The sequence below is a fragment of the Hyaena hyaena genome, unplaced genomic scaffold (assembly GCF_003009895.1).
Source record: "Hyaena hyaena isolate Hyena2069 unplaced genomic scaffold, ASM300989v1 scaffold_1116, whole genome shotgun sequence".
In the NCBI taxonomy this organism is placed as follows: domain Eukaryota; kingdom Metazoa; phylum Chordata; class Mammalia; order Carnivora; family Hyaenidae; genus Hyaena; species Hyaena hyaena.
In genome coordinates this window covers 496204-518791 of record NW_024081750.1, presented here as the reverse complement: position 1 = coordinate 518791, position 22588 = coordinate 496204, and the positions used below count along the sequence as shown (strand labels likewise).

Here is a 22588-nt window from a genome sequence, read left to right as displayed (position 1 = left end):
TATAGTCAGAAAGCTTATTTCATTAGATAGATGAGACAATGGTTATAATGATATTTACTGGATTCTTAATATCAGATATTATTGATTATCTTGTTTTAATACATACACATGTTTTATTTTATTTTATTATTTTTTGAGTAGTCTTACGTTTATTGATGCTTTTTTTTTTTTTGGCTTAACCATACCAAGCTACTTTACATGATATTTTACTCTGAATTTAGCTGTAGTAAAAACATTTGCTCTTTCCGGATGTGGCTGGCACTGATCCATGAATTATTTTGAACTCAGTTTATATTTAGATTGCATTATTGTTTGTATATTTCCCCTCCTTGCACATATCTTTTAACCTATTTGTTAGAGTCCTGAAATCTTCTACCACTTTATTTGTATATTTGGGTTATTTATTGGAAAGTCTTATTGATACATGTAAATGTATACATTGTACTCTCTTCTCTTTGATTGGATATATATGCCAAATTGGTAGAGTGTTTTTGTTGTAGCCTCTTGATTTTATCTACATTGATTACAGAGATTTAGTCTGAAACCTTATTTAAGTTTCCAAACATAGTAAGTCAATTTTTAGATTATATATGTTTTCTAAAATTTGATTTTTCTACATTTATGGTAATTTCTATGTAATTTCTAATATTTTTTTCATGTGTGGTTTTCACATAGTTGGAACTGTCCTGCATATATCATTTTATGTTCTATTGTTTAACAAGTATATTTTATATACTTTTACATAAACATCGAATAAAACAGGTTTTTAATAATAATGAGATAATGATGTTTCATAATGCACCTAATAATTCTCTTCTTCTGTTGCACCTAAGTATTTTCTGTTTTTTGCTGATGTAATTCATATTGCTATAAGTACTTTCCCTTATTTTAAGTTATTTCCTTGGGATAGATTCCTAGGATTGAGTAACTTGATAATGGGTTATAAACTTAAAAAAAAACCCAAACATATAGTATTCATTCCACGAATGTACATACACATGTTTTAAAGCATCATTGACTTGGGGTGCCTGAGTGGCTAAGTCAGTTGAGAGTCTGACTTTAGCTCAGGTCATGATCTCACTGTGCATGAGTTGGAGTCCCACATTGGGCTCTGTGCTGACAGCTCAGAGTCTAGAGCCTGCCTAGGATTCTGTGTCTCCCTCTCTCTCTGCCCCTACCTTGTTCATGCTCTATCTCTTTCTCACTCTCAAAAATAAACAAACATTTTAAAAAATTAAAATAGGGATAGCAATAGCTTCTTTGTCAGTATTGGTGTCAGAATTAAATAAATACCTAAGTAAAGTACTTAATGTAGTGCCTGGCTTATAATAAGCATTCAATAAATGTTTTTTAAAAAATAAAGCTTCATTGACTTGAATTTCCATTTGTTTAAATATATGTTTGATAATTTTTAAAGCTGAGGGAGAAATTCATAAACTCAACTGACTGAAACAAATCAAGGAACTTAATAATCTAAAATAATGATTTACATTTATCATGAACATATCTTCCAGAGAGTTGCTTCATAGACTGACAGGTATACTATTTGATAAAGCAATTATAATAATAAAGAAACCTTCAATGTCCCTAAATAAACTGTATTATGAGAACACAGACCACTGAAGGTGAAAATCTGTAATCCATACATCATGGCATATTGCAAACAACTGAAATGTCAATATGTTTTGTATAATGTTTAAATAAAACAGAGACCTGGAATTCTGGGTAGTTGTGGTAATACAAGCCACCGAAATCTGAAATTCTTCACACATTCTGCAAAAATATATAGCCAGGGACACCTGGGTACTCAGTTGGTTAGGCGTCCTACTCCTGATTTCGGTTCAGGTTATGGTCTCACGATTCATGGGATCAAGCCCTGTGTAGGGTTCTGCACTGACAGCGTCCAGCCTGCTTGGGATTCTCTCCCCTTCTCTCTCTGCCCCTCCCCTGCTCATGTGTTTTCCCTCTCTCTCGCCCTCTCAAAATAAATAAATATTTAAGAAATACATACATACATATATATAGATATAAATATATAGGTATAGATATAGATAGATATAGATGATATAGATAGATATAGATATAGATATAGATATAGATATAATTACTGACAAAAACAAAAACACACAAATCCTAGGCCTTAAGTATAACTGGAAGTTTGAAAGTAATAAAAATGTCAAATTATCTGTAAATAGAAAATTAAACACCGATCTAATAGAGTTACCTTTCAAACTCCCACTATATGTATTACAGAAATCTAATATGTCCAGAAAAATAGTGAAGAAGAGGAAAGCAAAGGTCCTAAAACTGACACAAAACTCACATACAGAAAGTCTACTGAAACTATAAAAATGTGTAAAAACTATCCAGGCATTTTAGAACATGTACACAGGGAAGAGAAATAAGTATATAAATTTCAAGGTGACAGCATTTTCTTCTGGGGGGAGGAGTAAGTCATTTAAAAATGATGGGGTATGTCAAAAAGATATAGGCCCCAGCTTCAAGAAGTTCTTACTAGTCATATCTGGGACACGTGGAAAGTTGAAATAAATAATTATCATAATGAAAAATATTCATTACAGAAAATATAAATGAAAGAAATGAATAAATTATATAAGGAAGAAGAAAAACCTCTTCCTTTGCATGGAATGCCACCTAACAAAATGTAGATGTATTGATGGAGTTAGAAAATCACCATTAAGTAAACATGATAGTTAACTGATGCAGTCAACAAAACACTTGTGGATCAGCATTTGTGGGTAAAAGTATGATGTTGAGCAAGATATTTCCATAGTCTTATATCATCTTCTCACAAATCAGTTATTAACTACAATGGGGAAAATAACAACTTTCAGGGGCACCTACTGATTAAGTGTCCAACTCTTAATTTCAGCTCAGGTCATTATCTCAGTTTGTGGGTTCAGCCCCCTCATTGGGCTCCGGGCTGACAGCATGAAACCTGCTTGGGATTCTCTCTCAATCCACCCCCCTCTCTGCCCCTCCACTGCTTGCTCTCTCTCTCTCTCTCTCTCAAAATAAATAAACTTTTTAAAAAAAGAGAAAAATAATTTTCAATGCAAAAACTTGACAGAGACCATGGTAACAATCAAAGACAACATCAATAATGGAACAAATACACATGATGTGCCTCCACATATGGCACACTTTTTAGGATACAACATCACTTCTGTGGTACATCATCTGAGTCGATCATTAGGGAATATCGGGCAAACTCACATTGAGGAAAGTCTGAAGATATCTTCACATTCAAAGTCATTAAAGACTGAGAATTTGTTCCAGGTTAAAAGATAAAAGGCATGACAATTAAATGCATATATGATCCTAGATGCACTGTTACATAACAATATTTCATTGGTAATAAATTTCTTACTTCTCATAATTCTTTTGTGGTTGTAGAAGACAGTGTTCTCAGTCTTGAGAAATACACATGAAAATACTTTAAATAGAGAAGTATGATGTCTGCAACTTATTCTCAAATGATTCAGGGAAAATATATATATACATGTATATGTAATTATACTATACATATATATGTACACAAACATATATGGAGACAAAACAAGCAGTAATAATAAGGAAAAAGGTATAAAATGTAAACAATTAATGGATCTGGACAAAGAGTATTTAGGGTCTTAGGTACAATAATTGCAAATTTTCTATAAGTTTGAAAGTATATCAAAATTTAAAAATAGAGAAAAATGGTAGAAGTAAAGAAATGTTTTACGTTAAGATATTTTGAGATCACAAAAAAATGGTCAAACAGATAAATCAATGACATGTTTTCAGATCAAGAAAAAAATTAAGAAGTTAAAAAAGAAACGGAATCATGGGCCAGTTTTTTGGATGACTAAAGTAACAAAAATTCATTGTATCTCTCTATATATACATCCCTCTGCAATTTACATATTTTATTTTTATATATAATTTATATGTTAAATATTCCTATATTTACATTAAAGTTTTGTTTATTTATAATTTATATATTTGCATTTGCATATGAAATACATAAAATATAGGAGAATGAACATAAATGTGGAACTCCAGCTTTGAGTTTTTATATAAACAGTACAGACAATATTATATCCAACAAATGTTAAGTTCAATAATGAAATTTTATTAACAGAAAAGGTCATCAACAATTAAAGGGAAAAAAACAAAGAAAAGGATTATCAGATAGTCATTAAAGGTAATCAGTATACGTGGTTATTCCTTATATAGCTGTTCTGCTAAATAAAAAATTATCAAGTCCTTTTTTATAAATTCAGAATAAAATTTAAAAATACAATCACCCTTAATTCCTTAAACAATATATTTTATGTTAATTATTCTGTATTTATTTTCAGACTATTATTTAAAGAATTATATATATTATTTTATAATTAATTTCTCTTTTTTACTTAATTGTGAATTTGCTTCTGTAGCAAAATCATGTTTTTTATCATTACAATGCAAAACTATTTCCCTGATGGATGGCTCATGCATGCCATTATTTATTTTGTATTTTTTCATATATAAGTTATCAAGCATCTGTTACCAAAAATATTGAAAATAAAAACATTGTTGTATCCTATTGTATATATCTTCTGGCAGAGCATAATTATTTTCCGAGGCTAAAATATCCAGAGGGGGAATTGTTAAGTCAAACAGCATGAGGTTGTTAAGACTTGATAATATTTTATTATATTAATGTTAATATAGTAAGTTAAATAATATAACATTAATATATTAATTTAATTATATTAATAATACCTGACATAATTTATTAATAGGGATGTGTACAATTTTCATATTTGAACTCCACACTCGGGTTATATTTTACAATCACTGCAGCCAGGGGTGGTCATGATACAGTATTTGTTGCCTGTTTATTACTTGATTAGGCCCTAGTTCTTCATATTATCATGTCTTGAATTGATTTCTATGCATTCTTGGTATTATATATGTTGAGTTGAACTACCTTTTAAAATGTCTTCAAAGAAATTCCCATAAATTTGCCTTGGAAAAAAACGTTTATATGAAAAAAATGGAAACAGAAGTTTAAGCAAAATATTTATTTATTTTTGGAGGAATTAACACAATTCCTCATTCTCTTACCAGTAACAGTCAAGTACTTTATAGGATTTAAGGAAGGAAAATAATTACAAAAGATAAACATGCATTACAGTCTTGTAACTGGATTGATTGTTATCATGTGACAAAATGGTACAGGTGAAGTCAGGAATCACTGCAGGTTCCCCTAAATAATCCAAGCAGCTCTTCTATGTCTCATTTCTAATTGTAGCAGCAATGTGTCAGAATGCCTGCATACTGTCGTTTTATTTACAGGAGCTATTACCATTTACATTTATTAAACTAGATAGAACTTTTTTTAATGTGTCATTTTAATTGGTGGCTTGTAACAATTTTCAATTTAATGCAGCCACCCTTTTTTCTTCCTATATTCACTTTGTATTCTTGCAGATAGATCTCCTACAGATTTAGTAACTTTCTAGTCTGTAGATTCCGTATTTTGCATTCTTTTATATTTAATTCTGGAGGTTAACACCAATTTCATTCAACATAAGCACCCATCAACCTTCTGAAGTCTTCACTGGTCTGCCCTGGAAGGTCACAGATCCACTGATTCACAAGTTATGCCTTCCTTTACATGCCATGTGAGACAAAAACCAAACTGAAGTGAAGAGAGATGAACTCTTGCTTCCTCTCATATTTAAAGCTTGTCACTGTGTCAGGGAGTAAAATTAGATTAAATCAGAGTGATTTACTTCTCTCAAAATCATGTTGGTTGTTATTCCCATTTGTTTTGCTCTTTTGAGATATGTGAAAATCAACTGTCTTTTTTATTTATCCCTCTATTTTCCTAGATATCAAAGCATAGTGATTAATCTACAACTCCTAAAGTCATCGCTAGTATGTTCTCCTTCTCTCCCTTTAGCTCCCTCCCTGTCTGTTTCTCTCTCTCCCTCCCCTGCTCATGCCCCACCCTCCACACTTTCGTGTGACCTTCATACCCCTAAGCTAACTCCCTTGCACAATTTCTATTGTAAATACAACTTAATAATCATCCCATGATAATTTCAACCATGAAACGTATGACAAATAAGAAGCTCCTGGATATTGTATATTATTTGCATGTAATTCTCCTGAAGACCATTAACCAATTTATATGAGCATATAATTCCACATCCAGTCTATACTCCATGGTAAAAGGCATAGGTAATGCCTTAACCAAGTTCCTGGGAACTTTGCTCCTTGATTTCTGACAGTGTGTCTACACTGTACGGTATGAGCACTGTAGCATTCCCTAAGCAAAAAATGTTTATCCCTCTTCTCTATTTGCCCAGTTTGGGAAAAGTCAAAACCTATTTCCCAAATCAAGTGGGCTCTCAGTCAATTCTTTGTTCCCTTCATTTAATTTCTTTTCCTTTTTTTCTTTTGAGTATTCAGGGAACTGGCGAAGTGCCTTTTCCAAACATTTACCTGTTTCTCCATGCACAAAACTTTGAACACCTCCCCCTTCATCACCTGCTCCTGTCTACATAGAGATGAGAACATTTGGATCTTTTATCCTATGAGTTGAAAGCTAAAACAGTTTTGTTTAACTCACTCCACCCCACTCTCAGCAAACAGGCAGTAAAGCATGGCATATTTTATACCCTTCACTTTAGTATTTTCTAGTTTCTGCAGAAATGTTACCTTTTCCTTTACATATCCTTTGATCCATTCTACTTGCGTGAAGATATTCTAAATCAATTAGAGATACAGACAAAGATCGATGTTTGGAGAATTTAATCAGTGCAATTTATAATATTTTTTATTGTAAATTTTTAAAAGCAACCAGAGTGTCTAACAATTAGATGTCAACTACATAAGTTGTGGTTTGTGCAGATAATAGAATGCTACATAGTCTCAAAACTCATGTCTCAAATAATATTTATTTATATGCAGAAATCTTTACTATATTTAAAACAATATACTTTCCAAGTAATAGGTATAAAGTAGCAATTGCATAATTAGAAATATATATCTTTACATATGCATATGTAAAATTCAGAAAGATTGAAGGACTCTACAGCAAAATGTTAATCATTATCTCTGGATGGTGGTAAAATATAAGTAGTATTAATCTTTTATTCTTTTCTTAATGTTGCAAATCTTCTGCAAAACTATATGTCATCTTCTAATCCAAAAAGAAAGAATACTCGTTTACAAAAACTCAAGAGGGAACAAAAGTCACAAGGTACATATATAAGAACCAAATGCACAGCTATAAATCAGACAAAACTTGAGCATTAAAAGAGCTGCAGACCAGCATAGACAAAACTGGGGCAGAGTAGGATGTAACCATCAGAAAGTTAGTAAAACATACTTTTAAATGTGATGAGGCTGCACTTGCCAGGTGTCTCGCCAATATCTATTGTCTCCTTCCTTGGTTACTATGTGCACTTCTATGCCCTTTGGCTTTTGTCTAAAATGTAGATAGAATTGTTCTAACAACATGACAGCTGTTTTGAGTGCATGAATCCTAGGATGGCTACAAGGATCCAAGCACCGTGGTAACATGATAGAGCCACCTTATCATGCTTGGGCTACAATATTAAGATTTCATATGTTGTGAGGAAAAATAAATCACTAATTTCTTTGGGCTATTTGGGTGATACACTGACTACAATTTCTAAGTGAAACATATCATCTAAGAATTTTCAGGTACAAATAAAGAAAATGTTTCTCTGTGATGGATTTAATGGTTATTTGACCAGTATTATCAAATATTAAGATTCATATGCAAAATCATACTTAAAATGAAGAAGAATTTAAAGGAGTACAGAAAAGAGAAATGGAAAGAATTAACATTTAGGAAATTTGCATACATTAAGAATGACTCGAATAGAGACATTTATATTTCATAAAAGGAAATATTTAATAGTTCATATTTTATTGTATGAGAGTTTTTATAATTAAATTCCAAACAATGAAATAGTGTTAATAGTAAAAAGAGATTATATTACACATTAAAAATGAATTTTCAGAAACTAAAAATTGTTTAGATACTATTTTTTTTAAACCAAACAGTCTTTTAAACATCTTTAAATCTAAATTTAGGGGCCCCTGGGTGGCTCAGTTGGTTAAGTGTCTGACTTCGGCTCAGGTCATGATCTCATGGTTCGTGGGTTCGAGACCCACGTCGGGCTCTGTGCTGACAGCTCAGAGCCTGGAGCCTGCTTCAGATTCTGTGTCTCTCTCTCTGACCCTCCCCTGTTCACACACTCTCTCTCTCTCTCTCAGAAATAAATAAAATATTGAAAAAATATTGAATCTAAATTTAGAACTGAGGTCTTTTAGATCATGAGATCCAATCAGAAATACGGTGTGAATATATGATGAACTTTAGTTAGCGATTGTTAGTTTTATTTTGTATGTTTTATGGTCAATATTTATGCTTCCTTCATGTTTATGTCATTGCTTCAGTGTATAAATTTGTATTCACTTCTTTTGAAAATTAGTTAAAATTTATCGAGAATGCATCTTTCACTCCACCACACCATCCAAATACATGATGTGGCAGGTTGTATTTTCCAAAGATGATCACAACATCTCCCATCCAGCACGCTCTTCTATGTGACTCTGACATCCCACCCATCATGAGATAAAGCTATCACTTTACCTCCTGGAATCTGAGTGGATCCCATGACTCCTTGGACCAAGAGGAGATGGTAGAAGAGATACCATACCATTTCTATGAGTAGCCCTTCACTGGCCTCGAATCTTCTGTTTTCCACCTCTTGGAGCCTTCAACTGCCATATAATAAGTGAAGGCTACTCTGCCATGTTGAGGAGCAATCAGGCATCAGACATGTGACCAAAGAAACCATACTGGACATCCACTTCATCTGGCCTTTGAGAGGACTCCACCTCCAACCACCACCTGACGTCAACTACATGAGAGACCCCATGTGGGGAGCTCCCAGCTAAGCCCAGTCAACCCACAAAACTATGAGACATTATGAATATATTGCTGCTTTAGGCCAATAAACTCTGGGATAATCTCTTGCATAGCAATAAGAAAATCAGGAAAAAAAAATGAGATCATTCTAGAGTCTAAAATCTGGAAGTTTATGACAATAATCCAGCATCTTTTATTTATTTATCTGAAATTATATATATAAACATATACTGGCCAGAATGTGAATTGTTTTTATGATAATCTCTCTATTTTTCTTTTGCTGTCTCTATCTCTATCTATGCAAGTTATCTTATTTCCAATTAAAATTATTTCCAATGGTTTTCTGGCCACACACACACATACACACAGTGTTTTGAGGGGCCATTCAGCTTATAAAATAGAATATATAGCAGAAACCTCAATACTGTTCCCATATGAAGAACTGACAATGGAGAATGCAGTTTAAATTTGTTTTCTGTTCTCCCCAAAAGCAGAACTGAAACCAATAAGACCGAAGGGAAAAGTTACAAGGAATCATACTGAAGCTCAACGCAAGGAAAAGTTCTCTTCCTGTGAGAAAGCCAACACAGAATGGGCTGTCTCAAGAATGGGTCTAAGGAAGAGGTCAAGAAAAAGTTAAATGTCCATACTTCAGAAATGTGGAAAAGGACCTCAGTACTGGCTAGTTGCTGAAACTAAATGGTTTTTAAACACCCTTTTGAATCCATGATTTTGATAAATTTGTGGTGATTACTATGGAATACATTACACTAATATTTTTATATCCCCATCATATTCTAGAAAAAGATACCAGGAATGTCACAAAGATTCATTCAACAGAGCATCATTAAACTCATAACCCTTTATCCACTGAATCAATATTTAACAATTTCTCAAGACATTTATTGAACGACTAGTTAAGTTATGGACTTTGGTAGGCCTCAGGGGAACAATGAGAAATAAGACACCTCCATTTTAAGAAAGCATATAATTTAAAATGGGAGAGAGAGGAATAAACAATTAACTATGATAACACGGTGTAAGTTAGCAACAGCAATAGGAACAAAGTGCTAGGGGAACATAAAAAAAGAATAGAGTAACTCTGGCTTGAAGACTTGGAAAAACTCCTTAAAAAAAGAGGTATCATTTGAACTGATCCTTGGCTGTGAGGAGACAGGTGATTCAAGGCTGAAAAACAGTGTAAGCGAAGAAGCTGCCATGGGCAATGATGACATATCCAGGTAACACAGCAGTAATCCAGAGAGTCCTGAAAAATGACTAGAAGGAGTCAAAAGATGTACTGTGAAGCTACAAAGGTCATTCGGGATAGACTTCTATGAATGATCTTGAATGATACACTAAGGAATTTGACATTTACCCTGCAGAGCGTTCAAAGGCTTTACACCCAGGAATGGCATGTCCAGAATTCCAGAGAGATATTCCATTGGCAATGTGGAGTATGTAATGGACTAGACAATATGGGGGAGCTTTCTTTAGAGAAGCATGCTAGTCTTGCATTTAGGTTAGGTACAAATTTGACTGAGGGATGACAGGATCACCCCCAATATCCTCAGTCCAAAACCCTGTGATTTCTGTCCCTTGCAAAAGAAAGGAGATCCAGACCAATTCTTATAAATGACAGAGGTGGCAAAACTCTCAGGTCAGTCTTGTGAAAATTATGAAGACACTGCCATTTCAAATACTCAGTGAGTTTAACAAGAAGTATATAAAGTACACAATCATTGACTAGCTGACAGTGGAATTTGAGAGAAAAAAATTCACAAGGAAGACATTAACATAGCACAGTGAGAAGGCATTTTCAACTATCCTACTGGGAAAACCAGATAAAAATCTGAGTGACCTAAATCTTCTTTGGCCTGCGTCATTTTCCAAAGTAGCATCTACTGCTTTGGAAGGCCCAGGGGACCTATCCTTACATGTGCAATCTAATTAAATGCATGTAGTAAAGACTCAATTGTGTAGGACATTTTGCTAGGTGCAGCACAAAAAGAACTGTGTTGGATTGCCTTCTTAGATTTCATAATCTATGAAAGACTGATGACAGATATAGATATACATCTGTAACTTATGAAAACAGAAGAAAGATTTCATTTAACTATAGGAAGAAGCAAAAATGCATGTACTTTCATTGAATGTATATGGAGGACAACTCCTTGATTAGTCATTTCAAAGGAAAGTACAGCTAAGGGTCAGAGAATAAATACCAATGACCAGATCTCACTCCTGAGACTTGCTGTAAGAAAAAAAAAAAAAAAAAAAGGAAATATCGGCTCTATCCAGCTTTCACAGTGCTAAAAGCCAAGGTCAGTGAAGCAGTCCGAGGCACAACATGCCACAGAACTGCAGGTGCTTGAAGGAAGGAGAAATGGCCCAACCCTGACACAGCATCAATTCTAGGGTACTAGCTACTTTTCTTCCTTTCCTTCCTTTTCACTGGTGTTGGTGTTGGACAATTCCGACATGCACATGTGGCCTTGCAGAGGGAGATCTACATATGGGTACCAGCAAAAAGGTAAGAGTTCATAAAATACCTAATAAAGTGTAAACCAAGATTGGGAAAGTAACACATGAAAAAGTTAGAAATTGGGGTGCAGTGTGAATTTTTTTACCTTTAGACTAATATACGGTGTGTGACATCAGAATTCTTAAGTCCTCTGAATGACTTGCTTGATGGCAATCAGCCAAGTATATCATGAGATCGCAATTCTTAATATAAAGAACCTCACTGTCCTTCAAGCCGCTGTACAGTGGTAAATGAACAAATGAAGTTAATGTTTTCCTATAAAATACAGCCACAAATAACATGGCATGAAGACAATTGCTAAAAAACACAGAGCAGAAAAAGTAAAGTTTCTACAAAATACCAATACCTAGTAATGCCCTCATAAATCCTAAGTTTATAATGCTAATACAGAAAGATGATAATCATAGTTTATGGTATGAAGCTCTTTCTTGTTAGAACACATGGCCTCACAAAAACATGCAGCTCTATTCTGCAAATGTTGCTTATCTCTGAATAAGAAAATAATCCTCAGAAGCAGGAATGAGAAATTGATCTTTTTAATAGTATGAGACTTCAGGAAGGCAGAAACTTGACAGGAAGCAAGAAGAAGAGCAGATGCACAGAAAAAGGGATTTTGCCTAGGGGACCCCCAGAGTCTGGGAATTGCAAAAGCACTCAGTAATTGCATGCAGTGAACATGAACCCATTGCTGAAAATCATTTGCAAGTATGTGTCTCTTAATGAAATTTTGGAAGCACTCAACCTTGCACCATTTACATGGTGCCTTAAAATAAATGGATCCAAACCCCACTGGCTAGATTAATTATGTACACTCACTGCTTAAGAAGGAATCATTTCATGAACCAATCAAGGGTACTTCCGTTTAAAATGCAGCCAACAGTTTATTGGCCCACGACTGTATATATTGAGTTCTTGTGAGATATAGCCCTTTGGCTAATTAAAAGTGTATGATTTTAGGGGTGCCTGGGTGGCTCAGTCAGTTGAGCATCCAACTTCGGCTCAGGTCATAATCTCACTGCTTGTGAGTACTAGCCCCACGACAGGCTATGTGCTGACAGCTCAGAGCCTGGATCTTGCTTCAGAACCCATGTCTCCCTCTCTCTCTGCCCCTCCCCCCCCTCGTGCTCTCTCTCTCTTTCTCTCTCTCTCAAAAATAAACATTAAAATTTTTTAAAGTGTATGATTTTAGAGAATGATAAAACACAGATGATTATAATAAATATTCATTACAATCACATAATAAATTTTTTCATGGCAAGTGCTAAATACATATACAATATTCATATATAATAAATACAATAAATATGAATTAAAAACTAGATGGAAAGAAAATAACAGTTAAAAATGACTAATTGTGGGAGTTTTAGGGTGTATTACTATGGAGAGAATGACATATATGTATACATATATATGTATATATATAATGACATATCTATGTGTGTATATATATATGGTATATACAATGTTTTAAGGTTGGTGAAAAACTCAAAACTGAATTATCAAAAAATAATATCAGTAACTTATATTTAGCTTGAGTGACACACAAGCACAAGATGGTGGAGGTCACACTTCAAAATATCCAGGGAACCCATAGAAATGAACACTCAACTTTCAGTAGAAATCCTTTGGGAAACACACACACACACACACACACACACACACACACACACACACATACACACACACACACAGTGGGCATTACTCCTGTCCTATGACAGTAAACAGGATGTATCTGATTTAGAGTTAGTTAAAACTGCACTATACAATCAATCTTTCCTCTACTTCCTATACCTTCATTTTATATTTATAATGATGGAGAATATTTTTTGTAACTAACTTCGAAAGCACTTGTGAAATAAAATGAAAACTGATCACAAAGCAAGCTTACAAGGTTAATTATCAGTGTTCTGTCACACTATAAAGTAATGACTGGTGGTCTAATATTTTGGCAGACAGACCCAACACTACAAGAAAATCAATAGTCTATGACTTAATGTATACTTGATTGAAAACTGTTAACCTCATACATGGTTCCCAGACATTGCAGGAGCTATAACTTGATTTTAAATATCTCTCATTTAGGAATTATTTACAAGGTTGTTGAAGCTTACAATAAAATTTTCTTTTTCATCAATTTAAAAATGTTACCCAGGTGGCACAGAAAGCTTCAGGATGGGAGGAAAAAGGAGTACAAGGCAAATACAAGCTGAGGACTCAACATTATTTCTAGGCTGTACTAGAAAACTGTCTGAGTCTCAATGAGAAAAAAGTAAGAAAATGTCATTTTCATAATATCATAATTTGTAATATAAAATGAACTCTTAAACACATAAAACACCTATATTGTTTAATAACCTATAAAACCATTTCTTATATAATTATTAGCTCTCACAAAACATAATGTAAGTAGGTCCTTTGTCAGTTTTTAAAAATAACTCTTCTATTTTACTGAACATGTTTTTGCAGTTGAGGAACTTGTAGGTTACATTAAACAATTAGTTCTGGAACAATTCAACAGACTGCAAATGATCCCGAAATAAAGCAAAAACAGCATGATGCATCATTAGATTCCTACCACTAGTTTATTAATGTATGTATAACCATCATTTGTTCAAATTACTGTGGAGGAAATGACAAACTATCACATTTTCCTCATATAAGAAAAGAAAATTGGTATTCAAATATGTCTCAATGAGAAATCAATTACAATTTGCTCTTTCAAATTATGTATTCTAAATGAAAAAGAGAGAAAACCTCCAACTACACCTTGATAAAAAAAAATCATTAAAACAAGTAGACATCACATGAAATCTCTCTCAAAAGCACAAATAATAATATGTCACATCTTTCTCAATTAGGCACTAAGACACGGCTGGCCAGACATTTTAACATTTTGACTATTTTTCGGATTTACACACAAAGTTCTCATCTTTCCATTTCTCTTAGGATTATCCTCAAGAAAAAAAATAATAACACAGTCAGAGCTGATCAAAAAACTAAAGGGACAATGGAGGATGAGTGCTCAGCTTAACTAAGAACACCTAACAAAACTCAGCAGTGACACTGGAATTTTCCAAATAAAGAAAATAGATGTCGCTTCCCACCCTTTTGCTAAGCTAGATGCACTCTCCGCAAAGTAGCCATTCAATGTTGAGCACTATATACAATTTGTACAATATTATGATATGACATTCATCATGATGTATCTTTGCCTTCACACATTTACCTTCTCTTCTCTCTTAAATAAAATTTCTAAATATTTTGCTAATACAGTTTAACTGTGTTTCTGTTTTGCTTGGCTTCAATCCTATCTTTGACTTCTATGTATTTTTTGTTTCTTGGGATCTAATTTTGCAGTTATTCTTTATTGTATTTTATCATATTTTGTTTATCTCATTTTATTCCCGGGTTTGATCATTTTATTTTGGCTATTGGTTAAGCAGGCCAGATTTACTAGGCACCTGCCATGCTAAATGCCAGTAGAGGACCCTGAAAGAGGAGATAACATTAATAATAACTAGCACTTGTTGAGCATGTGCTAAATGTCAAGCACAATAATTGATGCACTCCTATGCATGTCACCTCAACCCTCATGACAACCTATTAAAATAATTATACTAGGTTGGTGAAAATAAATATCTAGCTCTTACTATTGTGGGAATAAAGTGAGCTAATCCTATGAAAAGTACTTAAAAGAGAACCTCGTGTCCAATTGGAGAACTGGGTTTTATTAGTGTTAGCTATTATTACTACTACCCTCATTTTTAAGATCAGGTAACTAAATTCTGTAGTAGCTATGTAACTGTCATTTGCCACTCTGTTAATAACTGCATGAGTCAGTTTTTGAACTGTATTTATGCAAGCCCCACAGTCAAACTTGTGTCTTTAACACAACCATGTCTTATTGCCTCCTCCAAACTTGAACGTCTATATTTTTCTACCTCACGGTCAAAGGCTAGTTCATATACTTAAATGTTCTAATGAATTGCCAAGAACATTACCTTTAAAAGGGAATTTAACGTACCCTTGATTCACCAAACTCAGTGATGTAACAGGATGAAGCAGTTCTCGCTGCACTCAAGTCACCGTTCAAAAACAGTTCACTCAGAAAATGGTAAAAGGAGACTGTAATCACAAGATGTCAACAGAAACCAGACATTCGTGGCTTTAAAGAATGCTTCATAGTTAATTTGTTTTTTCTCACTTCAGAATTCCCTATCCTTCCACACAATAAAAATACTAGATTTTAACATATCAATTAAAAGTAAAGTTTTGCCCCCTTAATTTTCCACAGTACCTTTTGGTGTTACATATATTCCTAGCTATGAAGGAAAACTAGGAAACTTTCTCTCTGACTCTGTCTCTCTCACTACTACAAATTTTCTTTTGGTTTGTTGAACTGACATTCATAGTCTGGAGATGCTAAAGCATGCATACACACACACACACACACACACACACACACACGTACCACACACAGAATTCTTCCAACAATCAGCAGGTTAGCAATTTCTTGTGAAACACATCTGTGTTTCACTCATTAGGAATAGCTACGATCTTTAAAGCAACTATTTTTGATTAGCTACAAAATTAAAGTGTTAGCCCAAATGATAAGATGCAGTGAGAAATTCAAGAGCAGCTGCCAATCTAAGAGGGCGATATTCTCACATCTATGTAACAGTGAAATGCCCATCCTTCATCTATCATTTCTGTGAATCTGCAGACACATTAGGTAATCACAGTAACTGGTATAATAACACAGAGGACTATAAAATTTACCATCTATATCTGGAAGCCACTACAATAAGTTGTTTAAAATTACTGTTTAGTGTCATTAAAATATTCAGGAAAACAGAGGTGGAATGAAGATAAGATCTTTTACAGAAGCTTCTGGTGATGCTTTGCATTTTTACATCAGCAAGAAAAAAATTTTTTGCACTGTTTTAATTATAAGAAAATAAAAGCATTGCATACTGAAAACAATGCTATCAAAACAACCCTATTTAGGGAGTGATTATTATAGATTAATAAAACTTTATAATAGAGTATGATTCTGATTTCAGTGGTCAATCCAGTTAGACACATGTTAAAAAAATAAAGGAGAATGAGGACCACTGTTAAAAAGGTAATTAACACTTTTAATAAAGAGCTAGAGTAAGTAGGAAGACTGAGTCACTCAAGAATTATCATACCGGGGCGCCTGGGTGACTCAGTCAGTTAAGCGTCCTACTTCGGCTTAGGTCATGATCTCATGGTTACTGGGTTCGAGCCCCGCGTTGGGCCCTGTGCTGACAGCTAGCTCAGAGCCTGGAGCCTGTTTCAGATTCTGTATCTCCCTCTCTCTCTGACCCTCCCCTGCTTACACTGTCTCTCTCAGAATAAAACATTTAAAAATTTTTAAAAAATTATCATACCAAGAAAAATTAATTTCATTCTCAAAGAAAATAACAGACCTATCTTTATAAAAAAAAAAAAAAATACACACTAGAACACAAAGTGATACCAGGCACTTGTTCATACCAGTTGCTTTATTTCAAGGTAAGGAAACTGAACTTCAGAAAAGTTAAACGACATGTCACAGACTTTATGAATGGCTTTTATCCAGACTAGAATCCAGTTCTTCCGTTAGTCCCGTGATCTTTCTCATTCTGTAAGGGATGAATGCTACTGTGCTAGTGTTCATTTCACTATTTTTATCTCTTTATATAGTGCAGCCCCCTCCCTCAAACCCAACCAGGTCCTCTCCCCAGTGGGAATCATAATTAATTGTTTATTACTTGTACAATAGAGGTCTTAAATGCTTTAAGACTTTATAAAAACATTAAATGTCTTACGAACCACTGTGATTTAACAGAAAGAAACTGGAATTGATAGAAATCTGGAGAGTACATAACCACTTAAAAGCAGCCACATTTTTATTTTGTTTAATGTTTAATTATTTTTGAAGGGGAGAGAGAGAGAGAGAGAGAGAGAGAGCAAGAGAGAGCGAGCATGAGTGGGGGACGGGCAGAGAGAGGGAGACCCAGAATCTGAAGCAGGCTCCAGGCTCTGAACTGTCAGACAGAGCCTAATGGGGCTCCAACTCAAGAGCTATAAGATCATGACCTGAGCTGGTCAGATCCTTAACCACTGAGCTACCCAGGCACCCTGAAAAGCAGGCACGGTTTTAAAACATCAAATCAAAGCATACTTTAACTAAACAAATGTACCTGAAGTATTTTAGACATCATCTAAATTATCTCACATGCCCCAATCCCCACTTCTGTCTGTACTCTTCCTTTTAATATATTCATTCCTCCTCTTGGTCTTCTTTCCAACTTTATGGAATACATGATCACTGCTATTTTTTTTCAACTATAGACCCTATCTCTTCACCCCACTTTGTAATATGCTAATCTTCCAATCCCTACCATTTCCTGCTGCTTCTCCAAACCCCATACCAAACTCCCAGCTCCCACCAATTTTATGTGTACTGTAACATTATCACTGTTGATAATATTTGCATTCTGTTCTGTAGTCCTTATCATCTTCTACATTTTATCTAAATATTGATACTAAACAGAATACCCTCAAGGTCCATCCAGGTTGTTTCAAATGGCAAGATTTTACTTTCTTTTTAATGTCGGGGAAATATTCTACTGTGTATATATATATATATATATATACACACACACACACCACATCTTTTTCATCCACTCATCCATCAACGGACACTTAGGTTGTTTCCATATCCATATTTAGGCTATTGTACATTACACAGCAATAAAAATAGAGGTGCATGTATCTTTTCAAATTAGTGTTTTTGTTTTCTTTGGGCAAATACCTGAGAGTGGAATTGCTGGATCAAACGGCATTTCTAGTTTTAATGTTTTGAAATCATTTATATTGCTTTCCCTAGTATTTGCACCATTTACATGCCCACCAACGGTGCACAAGTGTTCCCTTTTCTCCACATCCTCACCAACATTTGATATTTCTTGTCTTTTTGATAATAGCCACTCTGATAGGTGTAAGATGATATCTCATATGGTTTTGATTTCCGTTTCCCTGATAAATAGTGATGTCGAGCACCTTACCATGTGCTTATAGTTATCTTCTTTGGAAAAATGGCTCTTCAGATCCTCTCCCAATTTCTAAATCAGATTGTTTTTGTTGTTGAGTTATAAGCTCTTTATATTTTTTTAAATTTTAACTCCTTAACAGATATATGATTTGTAACTATCTTCTCCTACTCAGTAAGTTGTCTTTTTTGTTGTGTTGCTTCTTAACTGTGCAGAAGCTTTTCAGTTTGATACAGGCCAATATGTTAATTTTTACATTAGTTTCTCTTGCCTTTGGAGTCAGAGCCAAAAAAATATTGCTAAAACCAATGTCAAGAATCTTACTGTCCATGTTTTCTTCTTCAAGTTGTATGGTTTCAGGTCTTAAAGTCTTAATCCATTTTGAGGTTTTTGCACATGGTATAAGATAATGAGGCACCTGTGTGGCTCAGCTGGTTAAGCATCTGACTCTTGATTTCAGCTCCGGTCTTGATCTCAGTGCCATGAGTTCAAGCCCTGCATTGGGCTCTGCACAGGGCTTGAAGATTACTCAAAAAAAAAAAAAAAAAAAAAAAGATAGTGATCCAGTTTCATTCTTTTGTATGTAGCTGTCCAATTTTCCCAGCCTCATTTATTAAAAACACTGTGCTGTCCCCACTGTATATTCTTGTCCATTTTATCATAAATTAATTGACCATATGTAGTGGATTTTATTTCTGTGCTTTCTATTCTGTTCCATTGACCTATGTGTCTGTTTTTAAGCCAACACCATACTGTTTTGATTATACAGCTTTGTAGAATGGTTTGAAATCAGGAAGTGTGATACCTCTGGCTGTTTTTCTCTTTGTTTTTGGCTATTCAGAATTTTCTGTACTTCTATATAGATTTTAGAATTATTTGTTTAAGTTGCAAAAAAAATGCCACTGCATTTTTATAGGGAATACATTATATGTATACATTGCTTTGGGTAGTATGGTCACTTTAATATTAATTTAATATCAGTTCTTCCAGTATGTGAGCACAGAATACCTTTCTATTTATTTGACGTTTCTTCAGTTTCTTTCATTAATGTCTTACATACTTTTCAGCATACAGCTCATGCACCTCCTTGACTGAACTTACTACAAGGCAATTTATTCTTTCTGATCTGAGTATAAAAGGGATTGTTTCTTGCTTTCTCATTTTGATAGTTTGTGATTAGTTTACACAACAGATTTTTGCATATTGATTTTCATTCCTGCAACTTTACTGAATTCATTTATTACTTCTAACAGTTTTTTGGTGGAGGCTTTGGGGTTTTCCAGATATGGTACTATATCATCTACAAATAGTGACAGTTTGACTAATTCCTTTCCAACTTGGCTAATTTCTCTGGCTAGGGTTTTCGCTATCATGTTGAATCAAAGTGGAGAGACTGGGCATCCTTGTCTTGTTCCTGACCCTAAAGGTAGAGCTTTCAGATTTTCACGGTTGAGTGTGGTATTAGCTGTGGGTTTGTCATATATGGCCTTTATCATGTTGAGAAATGTGTTATTCTCAATGCGTTAACAGTATTTATCATAAATGGACTCTAAGTTTTATCAAACTTTTTTCTGCATCTTTTGAGATGGTTGTATAATTTTTTATCTTTCATTTTGTTAACATAGTATATCACTTTGATTGATTTGTGGATGTTGACCACCCTTGCATCCCTGAAAAAATCCTACTTGATCACAGGTATGATAATTTTAATGTATTGCTGAATTTGGTTTGCTAATATTTTATTGACAATTTTTGCATCTATGTTCATCAGGAATATTGGCCTGTAATTTTCTTTTTTTGTTATCCTTGTCTGGTTTTGCTATCAGGGTAATGGTCTGGTAAAATGAGTTTGGAAGTTTTCCTTACACTTGTTTTTCTTGGAAGAGTTTGAGAAGGATAGGTGTCAAACCTCTGAATGTTTGGTAGAATTCACCACTAATGCAGTCTGGTCCTGGATTTTTGCTTGTTGGGAGATTTTTATTACTATTCAAAATCTTATTAGTGATTGGTCTATTCAGATTTTCTATTTTCTTATGATTCATTCTCAGAAGATGGTTACATTTCCAAAAATATATCCATTTTCTCTAGGGGTCAAATTCGTTAGCATATAATTGGTTTTAAGATCCTTTGGGGGCGCCTGGGTGGCTTAGTTGGTTAAGTGTCTGACTTTCGCTCAGGTCATGATCTCACGGTTTGTGGGTTCAAGCCCCACGTCGGGCTCTGTGCTGACTGCCAGCTCAGAGCCTGGAGCCTATTTCAGAGTCTGTATCTCCCTCTCTCTCTGACCCTCCCCTGCTCACGCTGTCTCTCTCTCTCCTAGAAATAAATAAAAACGTTTAAAAAAAATTAAAAAAAAGATCCTTTGTATTTCTGTGGTATCAGTTGTAACTTCACTTTCATTTCTGATTTTATTTGAGTCCCCTTTTGTTTTCCTTGGTGAGTGTAGCTAAAGGTTTGCCAATATTATTTATCATTTCAAAGAACCTTATCTTAGTTTCAGTTATCTTTTCTATTGTCTTTCTAGCCTCTATTCCATTTATTTCTGTTCTGACTTTATTATTTCCTTTCTCCTACTAAACTTTGACCTTGTGCCTCTTTTTCTAGTTAATTCATTAAGGTATAAAGTTAAAATGTTTATTTGAAATTTCTCTTGTTTCTTCAAGTAGGCCTGTTGCTATGAACCTCCCTCTTGGAATTGCTTTTGTTGCATCCCATATATTTTGTTATGTCAGATTTCTGTTTCCATTTGTCCGTAGGGTTTTTTTCCTTTATTTTATGACTCAGAAGTTGTTCAGTGACAAATTGTCTAATCTCCACATATTTGTAATTTTTCCAGTTTTCTTCTTGTAATTTATTTCTAGTTTCATACCACTGTGGTCAGAAAAGATGCTTGATGACTTCCATCTTCTTTACTTTACAGAGACTTGTTTATGGCCTAACATGTGATCAGTCCTGGAAATATTCATGAGCACTTGAGAAGAACATGCATTCTGCTTTTTTTTTTTTTTAATGTTTACTTACTTTTGAGAGAGAGAGAGAGGTGTGAGTGGTGGAGGGGCAGAGAGAGGGAGACAGAATCTGAAACAGGCTCCAGGCTCTGAGCTGTCAGTACAGGGCCCGACACAGGGTCTGAAATCACAGACCACGAGATCATGACCTGAGCCAAAGTCAGATGCTTAACTAACTGAACCACCCAGGCTCCCCAATTCTGCTGCTTTTTAATGGGATGTTTTGTGTATATCTTTTAAGTCTATCTGGTGTAATGTGCCCTTTAAGTCTGAATTTCCTCATTGATTTTCTGTGTGGTTTTAACATCCTACTTACACTGATGTAAGTGCAATTATTATATCGCTCTCAATTTTTCCCACTAATTCTATTAATATTTGCTTTATATATTTTGGTCCTATTATGTTGGGTGCATATATTTTATAAATATATCCTCTTGCTGGATGGATCCCTTTATCATTATGCAATGCCCCCTTTGTCTTTTATTATAGCATGTTTTACGTCTAATTTGTCTGATAAGGGTTTCTTTTTGTTTCCATTTGCAGGTAATATCTTTCCATTCCCTTCACTTTCAGTCTTTATGTATATTTACTTCTGAAGTAAGTCTCTTATACGCAGCATATAAAGAGGTGTTTTTCTTTGTTTTATTTTTTAATTATTCTGTCTTTTAATTGGAGAATTTAGTCTCTTTTTCTCTCTTTTGTGGCTGGATGATTCCTTAGGGTATGATGATTCCTAAGAAATGTTTTGCATTTTCTTTAGTTCTTTTGCATTTACTGTAAGTTCTTGCTTTCTGGTTATCAACGGGTTCACATATATCATATTATTATGTAAATAATAGTCTATTTTAAGTTAATGTCAACTGAAATTTGACACATTCCAAAACTAGATTTTTACTACCCCTGCACATTTTATGTTTTGATGTCACATTTTATATGTTTGTATTTTATGTATCCCTTAACTAATTATTGTGGCTTTAGTTAATTTTACCATTTTCATCTTTTGACTTTC

The 22588-nt window shown here is 34.2% G+C and overlaps 1 long non-coding RNA gene across 1 annotated transcript; it reads right to left on the bottom strand.

The window, feature by feature from the left end:
- Nucleotides 1-7148: 7148 nt before the first annotated feature.
- Nucleotides 7149-19989, bottom strand: LOC120224163. Its single transcript, XR_005526488.1, has 3 exons — nt 19909-19989; nt 13293-13295; nt 7149-7161 (listed from the first exon to the last, which is right to left on the bottom strand). It is a non-coding gene; the product is annotated as an uncharacterized LOC120224163 (long non-coding RNA).
- Nucleotides 19990-22588: the final 2599 nt, after the last annotated feature.